General features: G+C 43.4%; 1 protein-coding gene and 1 pseudogene across 2 annotated transcripts in view; one reads left to right on the top strand and one right to left on the bottom strand.

Annotated features, from left to right (window-relative positions):
• Window positions 1-13,312, bottom strand: part of SCAP (SREBF chaperone) — a 67,750-nt gene extending 54,438 nt beyond the window's left edge. Inside the window, exon 1 of one of the 2 annotated variants that reach the window (XM_072721024.1) lies at window positions 13,191-13,312. The gene's annotated coding sequence lies outside the window, so the exon portion shown is untranslated. The remainder of the gene's footprint in view (window positions 1-13,190) is intronic. The other variant, XM_072721022.1, reaches the window with a different exon arrangement.
• On the top strand, window positions 4,391-4,488 carry LOC112913336 (U6 spliceosomal RNA; annotated as a pseudogene).
• Window positions 13,313-14,790: the final 1,478 nt, after the last annotated feature.

Here is a 14,790-nt window from a genome sequence, read left to right as displayed (position 1 = left end):
GAGAAATAACAATCTGAAAAAATACAACTGCAATTTATATCACCAACAAAGTGCTACGTTTCTTTTTTTTTTTATTTTTTTTATTTATGATAGTCAGAGAGAGAGAGAGAGAGAGAGGCAGAGACACAGGCAGAGGGAGAAGCAGGCTCCATGCATCGGGAGCCCGATGTGGGATTCGATCCCGGGTCTCCAGGATCGCGCCCTGGGCCAAAGGCAGGCGCTAAACCGCTGCGCCACCCAGGGATCCCGCTACGTTTCTTCATATAAAAACAATTTTTACAAAATCAATGTTAAAAACACCAAAGCCTCATAGAAAAATGGGCAAAGAAAATGGAAATGCTTCTTCAACCTTATAGCAACAGGAGAGCTACAAATTAAAAAATATAAGTGTTCACTCTATTACTCTTTTAATTTTTCTATAGGGCAAACTAAGTTTTGGAAGAAAAATACACACAAATACTTTTTTTTTACCTGTCAGAGTTCAAACTGTGTACTATCACAGTATTGGTGAGACTGTGGATATACAGTCACTGCCACATACAGTTAAGGAGCATACATGGACAAAGCCTATTTGGAGGTTTATCTTTTGTATTACAAAAGTACATGCTCAGCAAACCAGCAGTCCTGCCTCTGGTAAGTGACCAGACAGATGTACTTGCCTATGCATCAAATGATGCATATAGAAGGTTACTGAGTGTTTCTGCACTAGCAAAATTTACAACACCTTATATTTCCATCAGTAGTGCTTTTTCTAAATAAAGGTACATCCTGACAATGGAGTATTATCCAGTTGTGAAAGACAATGAGAAAGCGCTTATGTATGGATAATGAACTATCACAAACAGAGAAAAAAGCAAAGGATATAGTGTGCTACTTTCACGTAAAAGAAAAGAGCTCTCTTGTGTGTTTGTATTATGCAAAGAACACCTGTGAACAGATACTTGAGAACTGGTAACACTGGCTGCCTCTGGGGAGAGGATGTGGTGGCCAGGGGCAAGATGTAAGGGAACTTTCCTGTGTATACTCTGTTGTTCCCTTTTAATTCTATGCCATGTGAATCTATTACTGCACTGAAAAGCCAAAATTAAAAATAATGAACGTTTCCCTGTGGAAGCAACAGCCTTCTTCTCTGAGCTTCTGTAACTGTGTATTTCAATCATGCCTGTGTTCATTCAGATTCTTTCGGCCTCCTCTGATTGATTGTGGTTTCTTTGAGGAAAAGGTCACTGTTGAATCACCTTTGTATTCCCTAGAGCACCCAGCACCTCATTTGGTGCCAAGTGGAAAGTAACTGCTGGTCTGTTCACTGTACTAAACTAGTCCACTGGTGCAAATAGTTCATCCTTGGAGGAAAGAAGATTTTTCTGAAAGTTGTTTTGTAAAATGGACCAATGATTAGAACAGGAAATTCTGCTTCTGTGAGCATCAAAATTAGCCAAATAAGCCAGAAAAATGCTCAGCAGAACAAGTTAAAAGTACTGAATAGAGGGATGCCTGGGTGGCTCAGTGGTTGGGCACCTGCCTTCGGCTCAGGTCATGATCCCGAGATCGAGTCCACATCCAGCTTCCTTAAGGAGCCTGCTTCTCCCTCTGCCTATATCTCTGCCCCTCTCTCTCAGTCTGTGTCTCTCATGAATCAATAAATAAAATCTTAAAAAAAAAAAAAAGTACTGAAAAGAGAAAGAGGTTTCAGTTCATGAGTGAAAGCTGATTCCAGAGAATGTGAAGCCTGAAAACACATATATTCAAGAGAATGATTACTGCCACATTTAGAATAACCTTTCAGATGACACAGCAAAACCCAGATTGAAGGGAAGACAAAAATATATTAACTGGTTGTAATGACCATCACAGATAACCACGTACTTACTCAGCCATTAGAAACGACAAATACCCACCATTTGCTTCAACGTGGATGGAACTGGAGGGTATTATGCTGAGTGCAGTAAGTCAATCGGAGAAGGACAAACAGTGTATGTTCTCATTCATTTGGGGAATATAAATAATAGTGAAAGGGAATATAAGGGAAAGGAGAAGAAATGTGTGGGAAATATCAGGAAGGGAGACAGAACATAAAGACTCCTAACTCGGGGAAACGAACTAGGGGTGGTGGAAGGGGAGGAGGGCGGGGGGTGGGGGGGAATGGGTGACGGGCACTGAGGGGGACACTTGACGGGATGAGCACTGGGTGTTATTCTGTATGTTGGTAAATTGAACACCAATAAAAATTAATTTATTTAAAAAAAAAGATAACCACGTACATGATGCCAACCCTCTTTACAACTGGACATCAACAAATATATTAAATATTTTCTTCCACAATGCCAGCTACCTACATTCTTATTCCCTCTTGACCTGGTTAGGAATGACTAACAAAGAGACTGAACTGACCCCTGCTAAGAATATGGGCAAAGAATTTGTTTTAAAGCTAGACACAGGGGCGCCTGGGTGGCTCGTCAGTTAAGCATCCAACTCTATTTCAGCTCAGGTTATGAGGGAAAGAACTGCAAAGAGAGCCAAAAGGTGAAGTTCACCTGTAGCTCTTCTCCTTGACACAATCTTGTCAACAAATGGTGCTGGGAAAACTGAACAGCCACTATGCAAGAGTTAAGTTGGACCCTTACATCACATACAAAAATGTGAAATGCATCAAAGACCTAATCAAAGAGCAAAAACTGGGATCCCTGGGTGGCGCAGCGGTTTGGCGCCTGCCTTTGGCCCAGGGCGCGATCCTGGAGACCCGGGATTGAGTCCCACGCCGGGCTCCCAGTGAATGGAGCCTGCTTCTCCCTTGCCTATGTCTCTGCCTCTCTCTCTCTCTCTCTCTCTGTGACTATCATAAGTTAAAATAAAAAAATAAAAAAATTTAAAAAAGAGCAAAAACTATAAATCTCTTGAAAGAAAGTAGAGTAAAAGTTTCATGACATTGGATTTGGCAGGATTTCTTGGATATGACATCAAAAGCATAGGTCAAAAAAAAAACTGACCTCAAAAATTAATATTTTTGGTGCAAAACAAAGGAAACTATCAACTGAGTGAAAAGACAATCCAGAGAATGGGAAAAAGTATTTGCAAATCACATCTAATAAGCAATGAATATCCAGAATGTATAAAGAACTTTTATAAGTTGGCAACAAAAAAACAAATAACCCTATTCAAAACTGGGCAAAGGATTTTTTTTTTAAAGGATTTACTTTTTTAAAAATTTTTATTTATTTATGATAGTCACACACAGAGAGAGAGAGAGAGAGGCAGAGACACAGGCAGAGGGAGAAGCAGGCTCCATGCACCGGGAGTCCGACGTGGGATTCGATCCTGGGTCTCCAGGATCATGCCCTGGGCCAAAGGCAGGTGCCAAACAGCTGCGCCACCCAAAGGATTTGAACAGGCATTTCTCTAGATATACAGATGGCCAATAGGCAGATGAAAAAATGCCCAACACTAATCATTAGGGAAATGAAAATTAAAGCCATAAGAAGATACCACTTCACATCTACTATGATGGCTCTTATTAAAAAATAATTTATTTTTAAAATTTATTTATTTATTTATTTATGATAGTCACACAGAGAGAAAGAGAGAGAGAGAGGCAGAGACATAGGCAGAGAGAGAAGCAGGCTCCATGCACCGGGAGCCCGACGTGGGACTCGATCCCGGGTCTCCAGGATCGCACCCTGGGCCAAAGGCAGGCGCCAAACTGCTACGCCACCCAGGGATCCCTAAAAAATAATTTAAAAAATGCAAATAGGAAATGAGTGTTGGTAAGGACGTGGAGCAACTGGTAACTCTTGTACATTACTGGTAGACTATGAAATGGGGCAGCCGCTGTGGGAAACAGTTTGGCAGCTCCTCAAAAAGTGAAACACAGAATTACCAAATGGTCCAGCAATTCCTCCCCTGGGTACATATCCATAGAACTGAAAGTAGGGATTTGAACAGATATCCATACATTCATGTTTATAACAGCCTTAGTCATAATAGGCAAGAGGTAGAAACACCCAAAATGTTCAGTGACAGATGAAAAGATAAATAAAATGTAAATAGACTTACAATAGAATATTATTTGGCCTGAAAAAGGAATGAAATTCTGATACATGCTTCAACATGACCAACTGAAAACACTATGTTAAGTGAAATAAGTGACATACAAAAGGACAAATACAACATGATTCCACTCATGTGAGGGACCTAGAATGGGCAAAAGCAGAGACAGAAAGAAAAATAGTGGTAGCTAGGGCCTAGGGTGAGGGGAGAATCAGAACTTGTTTAATGAGTAGAGTTTCTGTTTGGAATAATGAAAAAGTTCTAGAAATAGACAGTGGTCATGGTTGTACAACATTGTGAATACATCTGATGCCAATGAATGGTACATCTAAAAATGGTTAAAATGGTGCTCACTTAAGGAGCACATATAGTAATATATGAACAATACATCCTTGGCCCCTGTGCAAGGACGACACACAAATTTGTGAAGCATTCCATATATATATATTTTTTTTAATTGTTAAAATGGTAAGTTTTGTTATGTATATTTTAACACCAAAAAAAAAAACCCTCAAATAACTTAGAAAGAAAAAAAGGGGATATGTACCCAGGGGAGGAATTGCTGGCTCAGAGGTTTAGCACCACCTTCAGCCCAGGGCGTAATCCTGGAGACCCGGGATCGAGTCCCATGTCAGGCTCCCTGCATGAAGCCTAATTCTCCCTCTGCCTATGTCTCTGCCTCTCTCTCTCTCTCTCTGTGTCTCTCATGAATAAATAAATAAAATAAAAAGAAAAACATAAAAAGAGGAAGAGAGGAGAATACAGATGAAGCAAGAATGCCCTGAGTTGAGTAAATGACAGATATAACTAAGTGATAGGCACACAAAGGCTCATGCTTTCTGCTTTTGTATATATCTGAATTTTACCATAATGAACATTAATAAACAAAGTCCTTCAGAATGAATTCTTACAAAACCTTTTAAGAATTTATCCCCTTACAAAATTTAGCAAGATTGAATATGTAAGGTTCAAAGATCTGGGGTACTTGGCTGGCTCAGTTGGAAGAGCATGTGATTCTTAATCTGAGGGTTCTGTTGTGAGTTTGAGCCCCACACTGGGTATAGAGATTATTTAAAAAAATTTTTTTTAAAAAGGGGCAGCCCGGGTGGCTCAGCGGTTTAGCGCCGCCTTCAGCCCAGGGCCTGATCCTGGAAAGCCAGGATCGAGTCCCACGTGGGGCTCCCTGCATGGAGCCTGCTTCTCCTTCTGCCTGTCTCTCTCTCTCTCTCTCACTGTCTCTCATGAATAAATAAATAAAATCTTAAAAAAAAAATTTTAAAGGTTAAGAAAATGTTCAAAGACCTAAACTTAAGACCAAAAACTATAAAATTCTTAAAAGAAAACAGGGGGAGCCTGGGTGGCTCAGTTGGTTAGGCATCTGCCTTTGGCTCGGGTCATGCATGATCTTGGGGTCCAGGGACCCTGGGATCAAGTCCCACATCAGCTCCCTGCTCAGTGGGGAGCCTGCTTTTTCCTCTGCCCCTCCCCACTGCTTGTGATCTCTTTCTCATTCTTTTTCTTGCAAATAAATAAAATATTTAAAAAAAAAAAAAAGAAAGAAAGGACAGCCCTGGTGGCACAGCGGTTTAGCACTGCCTTCAGCCCAGGGTGTGATCCTGGAAACCCAGGATCGAGTCCCACATCGGGCTCCCTGAGTGGAGCCTGCTTCTTCCTCTGCCTGTGTCTCTGCCCCTCTCTCTCTCTGTCTCTATGAATAAATAAATTAAAAATCTTAAAAAAAAAAAAAATTCTAAAAAAAAAAGAAAGAAAGAAAGAAAGAAAGAAAGAAAGAAAGAAAGAAAAGAAAACACAGGGCAGGGGGCGCTTGCCTGGCTCAGTAGGAATAGCATGTGAGTCTTGATCGTGAGCAGGGTTATGAGTTCAAGCCCTACACTGGGTACAGAAATTACTTAAAAAAAAAAAAAAATAGGGCAGGGCAACCCCGGTGGCTCAGCGGTTTAGTGCCACCTACAGCCTAGGGCGTGATCCTGGAGACCCAGGATCAAGTCCCACATCAGGCTCCCTGCATGGAACATGCTTCTCCCTCTGCCTGTGTCTCTGCCTCTCTCTCTCTCTCACTGTGTCTTTCATGAATGAATGAATGAATGAATGAATGAATAAATAAATAAATAAATATTTTAAAAAAGAAAAAAACAAACTGGTTTCATAAAAAATTTTAAATTGTGTGCATCAAAAGATATAATCAACAGAATAAAAAGGCAGCACACAGAAAATATTTACAAATCAGGTATCTGATAAAGAGACTACTATCCAGCATACTTAGAGAACTCCTAAAACTCAACAACAAAAAACAATCTGATGTAAAACTGGGCAAAAAACTTGAATAAACATTTCTCCAAAGATATACCAATGGCTAATAAGCACATGAAAAGATGCTCAATATCACTGACCATTAGGGAAATGCAAATCAAAACAATGAGATACCACCCCACACCCACTAGGATGGTTACCATCCAAAAACAAAATAAAAACAAAACAGAAAATAACAAGTATTGGCAAGGATGTGGAGAAATTGGAACCCTTGTGCATTGCTAGTGAGAATGTAAAATGGTACAGCCACTGTGGAAAGCAGTATGGTGGTGCTTCAAAAAATTAATCATAGAATTACTATATAATCAATTGCACTTATGTATGTATCCAAAACAGGAACTTGAACAAATATTCATACACCTATGTCCATAGCAGCATTATTCACAATAGCCAAAAGGTATAAACAACCCAAATGTCCACCAATGGATAGATAAATGAATAAACATAATGCAACACATAAATTCCACAGACTATTATTCAGCTTTAAAATGGAAGTAGGGATCCCTGGGTGGCGCAGCGGTTTGGCGCCTGTCTTTGGCCCAGGGCGCGATCCTGGAGACCCGGGATCAAATCCCACGTCAGGCTCCCGGTGCATGGAGCCTGCTTCTCCCTCTGCCTGTGTCTCTGCCTCTCTCTCTCTCTCTCGGTATGACTATCATAAATAAATAATAAAAAAAAAAATTAAAAAAAAATAAATAAAATGGAAGTAAATGCTAATACATGCTATGATACAGATGAACCATGAGGACATCATGCTAAATGAAACATGCCAGTCACAAAAAGACGAATACTGTATGATTCCACTCACATGAGGTACTTAGTGTAGACAAAAACATAGAGACAGGAAGTAGAATGGTGGTTGCCAGGGGCTGAGGGAAGGAGGGGATAGGGAGTTAGTGTTTAATGGGTAAGGAGTTTCAGTGTTGCAAGATGAAAAGAGAAATAAAGAAGAATGGGAATGACAGCTGCACATTATGAACGTATTTAATACTACTCAACTGTACACTTAAAATGATTAAGATGGTAAGTTTTATGTATATTTACCACAGCAGAAAAATTAAACAACAATAACAAAGAATGAGTACACAGGAAGGGATGGAGGAAGACAGGGGGAGGAGAGATTCAAGTGTATCAGAAAAAAAGGAAATAGGATGGGAACAAATATTTGGCTACAATATAATCACAGTAACATTCAGAACAGGGATGAAATGTGTTATATATTTTATGGTATAATCTGAAAAAGCAAAATAACTAGCCATTAAACAGAATATTAGTAATCTTAACACAGAAAGCACAAGTCATAGAATTCTGAATACAAACCTGACTCTGAGCTCCCTAACAATCAACACAAAGAGGGAAACATTATTGACATAGTTCATGTTATACGTTAAGACAAAATCAAACCAGTGGCTTAGAAGAGGCACAGTTTTAAATTGTGTGCATCAAAAGATACAATCAACAGAATAAAAAGACAGCACACAGAAAATTATTTACAAATCAGGTATCTGATAAAGAGACTACTATCCAGCATACTTAGAGAACTCTTAAAACTCAACAGCAACAAAAAACAATCTGATGTAAAACTGGGCAAAAAAAGGAAATAGGGAACTTCACTTTCTTCACTCCAGGCACTGAAGGTGAAGAAATTTCTAATTGGCCTCACAGACTTTCTTGGGGGCTTCTCACATAGATCTCAATGCAAGCTGATGGGGCCATGCAAAGTCAGTTTATCAAAAAGCTGGAAAGGGGGCCAGAATTATGTTGCTTCCTAATGATCTGACTTCACCCAAAGATAAAATATGGCTTGCAATGTGTGCATTAAAACACCTTCCAGCACAGTCTGATGAATGTGCTTTCTCACAGATGAACTTAGGACTGGCATTTGGGAAGTGAAGAATTCAAGATTACCCTTCCTCTCTGACAAGAATATGATATGCAACATTCTCTGTTGTTTGCTAAAGGCAGGTCTTGATGTTTCCAGTAGTCACTGTGGCAGGGAGGACAAATTAGAATGCATGTCCAAACCCAACCAGGGCTCAGACTAGAAAGAAGGGACCTTCATGGAGATGAAGTAGCATCAAGAGCTGGTATGGAAGAAGGGCTGGGCAGGCCAGCCTGGGGAAGATCATGAAAGCAAGGGTATATGGAAGACTGTTGAAGAGAACCACAACTGAAGACTTGCTGAGTAATAGTATAGTCTTCTGAAAGGTACAACCCACAGCCAAACACAACAAGCTGTTCAAAGGATTCAAGTTATTGGGAAACACACACAAAAAAAGAGATTTAAATTAAAAAAAAAACAAAAATGTTGTAGACTAGTGTCTCTGTTCACACACAACAAAAAATAGACACAAAACAGTACCATCCCATCATAAAGAGAGAATGCTTGATTGAGAACAAGAGAATGAGCAACAATGAAGCCTGCTAGTGGTCACCACTGGGATTACAGACAAAAACTGCACATGCACACCTGCCTATTTGTTGTTCTTCAAAATTTATTATTAAAAAAAAATACTTCTAGCTTTTCAAGAAATTTATATAGTGTTACAGTAAAAAATATATAGCAATATAATTGTGAATGAAATCTCATTTATGACATCATCTAAAAATAAGAACTGTCTAAAAACAAGAGCCAGTTACGTACTTGGCAAAACTATACTATACAACTGACTGACGCTGATGGGAATCAGTGTGAAATATGTAAGCCCTGGCATCATGCTTTGGTTTTAGGTGCACTTGTACAGAGCCATGGCTCTCAAAGTATAGATCCATAGACCAGCAGCAGCAGCACCTGATAACTTGTTTGAAATTCAAATTCCAAGGCCTATCTCTAACCTACAGAGTGAGAGACTCTAGTGAAGTGGGATTAAAATGAGCCCTCCAGGTGATGCTGATTCACACTAAAGTCTGAGAACTTTCATACTTTCATTCATACTGAGAAAGTATTAATAAGGTCTCACCTATCTTGCTAAGGGAATATATTTCTTGCTCAAATCCCTTTCTGTTATTTTAACCTCAACTCCTGAACAAACACTAATCTATTCAATTGTGAAATAAGCTGGAAGATAATTTAAAGATGTTTTTTAAATTAGGTAGAATTCTGGAATTGCTTGTTTTGATATAATGTACCAACCACTGCAGTGGAGTGACCTGAAGAAAGCCAAACCTAGTTTGTAAGAAGTGGTAAAGAATCAACATATTTGGAATTTCAATATATCTAACTATATCTAAATATCATCTAAGATTTGCAAATACTCTAAAGTTGGCGAACAGCACAAATACTACTATTACAACTGCCACATTTACATTAACTATTTTAGTTTCTCTTGCTTCTGACATTAACAGGTTCAAAATATAAGAGGTTCAACAAAATTTTAATTTCTAAAGGGCTATATCAGTCACTATAGCTTCAAACTTAAGATTGCTGCTACATATGAGACATAAAGACCATAAAAATACCAGATCCTCTTTCATAAAATCATGACTGCAATTTTTAAAGTAACTTATAATTGGTTATTTTTGTTTGTTTTTTAAAGATTTTATTTATTCATGAGACACACAGAGAGAGGAAGAGACATAGAGGGAGAAGCAGGCTCAATGTGGGACTCAATCCCAGGATCAGGACCTGAGCCAAAGGCAGAGGCTCAACCACTGAGCCACCCAGGTGCCCCTATAATTGGTTATTGATACGAAATCCCATTCTCCCTGATTATGTGGAATTACACTGAATTTCACTAAACTTCCAACTTAGCACAACTTACCTATCTGATACAAATGCTAAATAAATATCAAGTAAATCAGTAGTTTCAAAATGTTATTTGATTTGAACCCCCATAAGAATTTATGTATACATCCTAATATATGTATATTTGTATATGTTAAATATACTACTGTAATAAATAGCATACATTATAAAATAACCTAATAAAAATTAAGTAAAGCTAAAATAAACATAAAGATCAGTTTTGATTTTTTTGCCCCGAGACCTCCAAGCATCCTTGATGCACGCACACCCTGCATCCTTGGACTCCTTCGACTCCCCTGAAAAGCTTATGTATGGCCCAGCAACCCTGCAAGCATTCTCGGACAGGGCAGCATCGCCAGCCACTCAAGTGGAAGCTATCAAATGCAGCAACCAAATTGCTGTCTCCTTCCTGCTGAGTTCCACACCTCTGACTTGGATCTTGTGATGCTGGCTTCTTCCCTTCACCCCATCACCTTCTGCTACCTCTCTCCTGCCAATGGGCAGTGGAGGACTGTGAGGCCAGCAGGTGCAAGAAGAGCATAAAAGCATGGACTGTTGTCAAGCAAACCTGGGTTTGTACCTGGGCTCTACCTCTAACTCAGCAGGTGACCCAGGGCAAGTCAGATAACATCTATAAAACTCATCATTAAAGGGGGGTGATAACAGTATCATTTCACCTGGTTACTATGATGATTAAATGAGATAAGCTATTATTAGAGTACCTAGCACAGTACCTACACAGCACAGGTGTTCAATAAATATTTTACTGACAATTACTACTTCTGGCAGCAGGGGGGGGGAAAAAAGTCATCTGGACTTTGTTTCATCAGCCAATTCAGGAAGGAAGCAAGTTACAGTAGAAGCAGCTCTGGCAGTAGTTTGGCAGATCTGGTTTGAAGGCCTGATCCACCACTTATAAAGTGGGTTACTCAGGAAACCCAACTTCTGTATAAGGGGCAGTCATCTCATCTGTTCAAATGGAAGTGACGACATAAGCCATATACAAAGTACCTGTCAGGGGATCCCTGGGTGGCTCAGCGGTTCAGTGCCTGCCTTCAGCCCAGGGTGTGATCCTGGAGACCCGGGATCGAGCCTGACATCGGGCTCCCTGCATGGAGCCTGCTTCTCCCTCTGCCTGTGTCTCTGCCTCTCTCTCTCTCTCTCTCTCTCTCTCTCTCTCTCTCTGCCTCTCATGAATAAATAAATAAAATCTTTAAAAAAAAAAACAAAAAACAAAAAAAACCCAAAGTACCTGTCAGAGCCAATATAACTAACCTTGGCCACAGTAAATGGCTACCAATGGTGAGGGTAAACATACAGCACATAAACCTAAGTGTCATTCCAGGGTCCTCAGGACAGATTCATAAGCATGACTAGATAACAAGGGAGTAAGCATCCCTAAAGACTGCCACCAAATGTTAATAAATGCATGAGTACTGACCCCATAGGCATGGTTTGCTTTTTGCAACTGGACAGTTTACTTGCTCACACATGACCTCGGGCTATTCATCATCTTTCTGCTTTCATCTTCTAATCATAAACTAGGAGTAGATTTTTTACCTACCTCACAACAGTAAACTGTATGATGGGGATGGAGAAGGGGGCAAATCAAAGATTACAAAGCACATGGAGACCTCAGGAGAGGCACTGTTTTTGCACAATAGGAAAAGAGAGGTCTCAACCACCAGATTAGTTCAAAATAGATGAGAATTCTTTCAATCTATGGCCAAAAAAATGAATATGAAGATACATTTACATATATTTTGTTTGTTTTACATCATATGCCTCATGGGAATGCTGCAAATGTGTAAAACACCTAAAGCCAAAACTATATTAACATGCACTTAAAAAAGGTACAGGTCACAGGGGCCTGGGTGGCTCAGTCAGTTGAGTGGCTGACTCTTGATACCAGCTCAGGCCTTGATCTCAGGGTCATGAGTTCAAGCCCCCGGTTGGGCTCCAAGCTGGGCGTGGAGCCTACTTGAAAAAAGAACAGATACACGTCAGATGGTAACCACTCTTATGATAAGCATAATATACTGAGAAGTTGAATCACAGCTGTACACCTGAAAATAATGTAATGTAACTATGCTCCAAAAAAAAATTTTTTTTTTAATGGCACCATTTAAAAAAAGATTACAAAGGGTAAAGAAACAGCTGGTCAGTTAGGCAGCACTCGGGAACACAAACCAGACGTTCCTGATCCTAGCTCCAATCTTTAGCAGGATATCCTGAGACTGCAGCACACCAGTAAGACACGGTATAGTCAGGCTTCCAAAGAGAAACACTACACTAGCATCACTAAGAAAACCTTCCCTAGGTCTTCTTCACGAGAACGGTTACAAAATCCCCGGAACGACTATCATCACGGAGCCACAGAAGGTGGGAAAGCAAGGAGCCCAACAGAGGGGCAGCTCCTGCCAGGGCCCCCGCAGGGACCCTCCGCCCCCTCCCGCCGACAGCATTTCCACCTGTGCAACTTTCTGCGCTTCTAATGGTCCAAGCTCCCTGCAACTGATGCCACCGTGACGTTATAATCCCGCATGATACACTGAGACAATAAACACGAGGCAACACAGTAAACACAGGCAACGTGAGCGAGCAAAGTTTGGGCTTGGGCAAAACACAAAACTAGAAGCCAAGCAAAACCCAGCAAAGCAGCTACGTGTTGCCTCAAAACCAGACACGGCCCCAGGGAGGCAGGAGTGGACAGCATGCTCCCCCCCGCACCGTGGAAACCCAGACAGCCCCAAAGCAGGTTCTAGAAGCGCCGCTTCCCGGGCACGGCGCGACCCCCTCCCCCGGGGCCAGGAGCTGGGTGGGGACGCGGGCGCGCGGGCGGGGGCGCGGCCCGGGTGGGGGCGGGGGTGGGGGTGGGGGTGGGGTGGGGACGCGGCGGCCCGGCCCCCTCTCGCGGCTGCGGTCTCCCGGCCCGCACGGCTGCTGGACAGCGCCCACGCCCGCGCGCCCGTAGCCCCGGCGGCCCCCAGCCCCGACCTCCCGGGGCCGCGCGGCCGGAGGCCCGAGCCCAGGCTGGCGGAAGGCGCTGTAGGGACACGCGCGGCGGTACCTGTGGCGGCAGCAAGCAGCTCCCGGGCGGCGGCGGCGGCGGCGGTGGCGGCGGCGGTGGTGGCGGCGGCGGCGGCGGCGGCGGCGGCGGCGGGCGGGGCGCGGCGTGCGCGCTCCCGGCCCGCGGTCCGGTGCGTGGTGCCCGCCCTCCTCTCCCGGCTGCCGGGCGCCCGCGCAGCTCTCCGCCCCTTCACCTCTCACCTCCTACCTTTCCCCTCCCGCCCTCACCGCCCCCCGCACGTGTTCCAGCGGTGCGCACATGCGTAGTCGAGCCCCGCCCGCGGCTCCCGCCCGCCCCCTGGCGGATGCCCGTCCCGCTCCCCGGAGGGAGGGAGAGCGACGGTCCCGGGCGGGGACGGGAGGGCGGCGGGGCGGGGCTTGAAGATGCGGCAAGGCCCTGAGGACCGCACCGGGATCCACAGCACTTCGCGGAGAGGTATCAAGGGCGTGCACAAGATGCCTAGGTCCCCGTTGAAAACAGCAAAAAATTAAAAGTGACAATACAGATAGAGGCACAACAAATACAGATGGGTCGATAAACCTTGTCCATAAAAGGAGTTTCCCCGCAGTCTTTTTAAAGGATGAGTTTCATGAATACTTAACTGATGTTGAAACTTGTGCTTGAAAGATGGTGCAAAGTGAGCTGTAACGTACGATCTCATTTTTTATTGAAAGACATCCACGGAGAAGGTGGGGTCTGGGTGCTGCGGCTGCGTAGTGGGTGGATATGTCTGGATGGCGGGCTTAGGGTGCTGTTTCCCATTCGCCGACGGGCATTTAGCCGTTTTTACACGGCCCGTGTCACAGCCGCGTCCGCTGAGCGTTTACTCTGTGCCGGGTGCCGAGCGGAGCACTCATCGGCGAGCAAGTCTCCTTACTGAGCCTAACACAGGGGAACGGAGGAGGCTTCGCCCGCGCTGCGGCACAGGTCCTGGCCCGCCCAGCGCTGGCCACCCCGGGATGCTGCCCGGGGCCCGCGCGGGAATCCCGATCGCATCCCTCTCGCTCTCGCGGGGCCGGGTCTCGAGTATACGGATCAGCCCCACCTACCCCAGGGCAGACCCTAATCCTGCCCTCAGGGACAGCAGCTCTCGGACGGCTTAAGATGTAGATCTAGCATAATGCAAGGTTGGACTCAGGAGCGGCTCTTCTGCCGGTGTAGCCCCCTGGCCCCTTCTAAGGTTTCTTCAGTCATACCCCCTCCTCCACACCCATTCATTTCCACTGGACTCAGGACCACCTGTCCAATGCCACCCACGTTTTGCCTCCCTCCCTCCCCATCACACTATTGTCACAGGGAAATTAAACAAGAGTGGAGACAACTGACCTTGGTCTAAAGTGACGTTTACGATTTTGCTCTGTATTTGGGATTGGCTTCTGCTTTTATTTTTTAAAGGTTTTATTTATTTATTCATGAGAGACATAGAGAGGCAGACATAGGCAGAGGGAGAAGCAGGCTCCATGCAGGGAGCCCGACACGGGACTTGCTCCCCGGACTGCAGAATCACACCCTAGGCCAAAGGCAGGGTTAGGGTTAGGGTTAGCGCTAAACCGCTGAGCCACCCAGGGATCCCCTTGCCTCTGGTTTTAGATGGTAATTT

The sequence above is a fragment of the Vulpes vulpes genome, chromosome 9 (genome assembly GCF_048418805.1).
Source record: "Vulpes vulpes isolate BD-2025 chromosome 9, VulVul3, whole genome shotgun sequence".
Classification (NCBI taxonomy): Eukaryota; Metazoa; Chordata; class Mammalia; order Carnivora; family Canidae; genus Vulpes; species Vulpes vulpes.
Note: the sequence above shows the minus strand (reverse complement) of the source record. Positions and strands in the feature narration are given on the sequence as shown.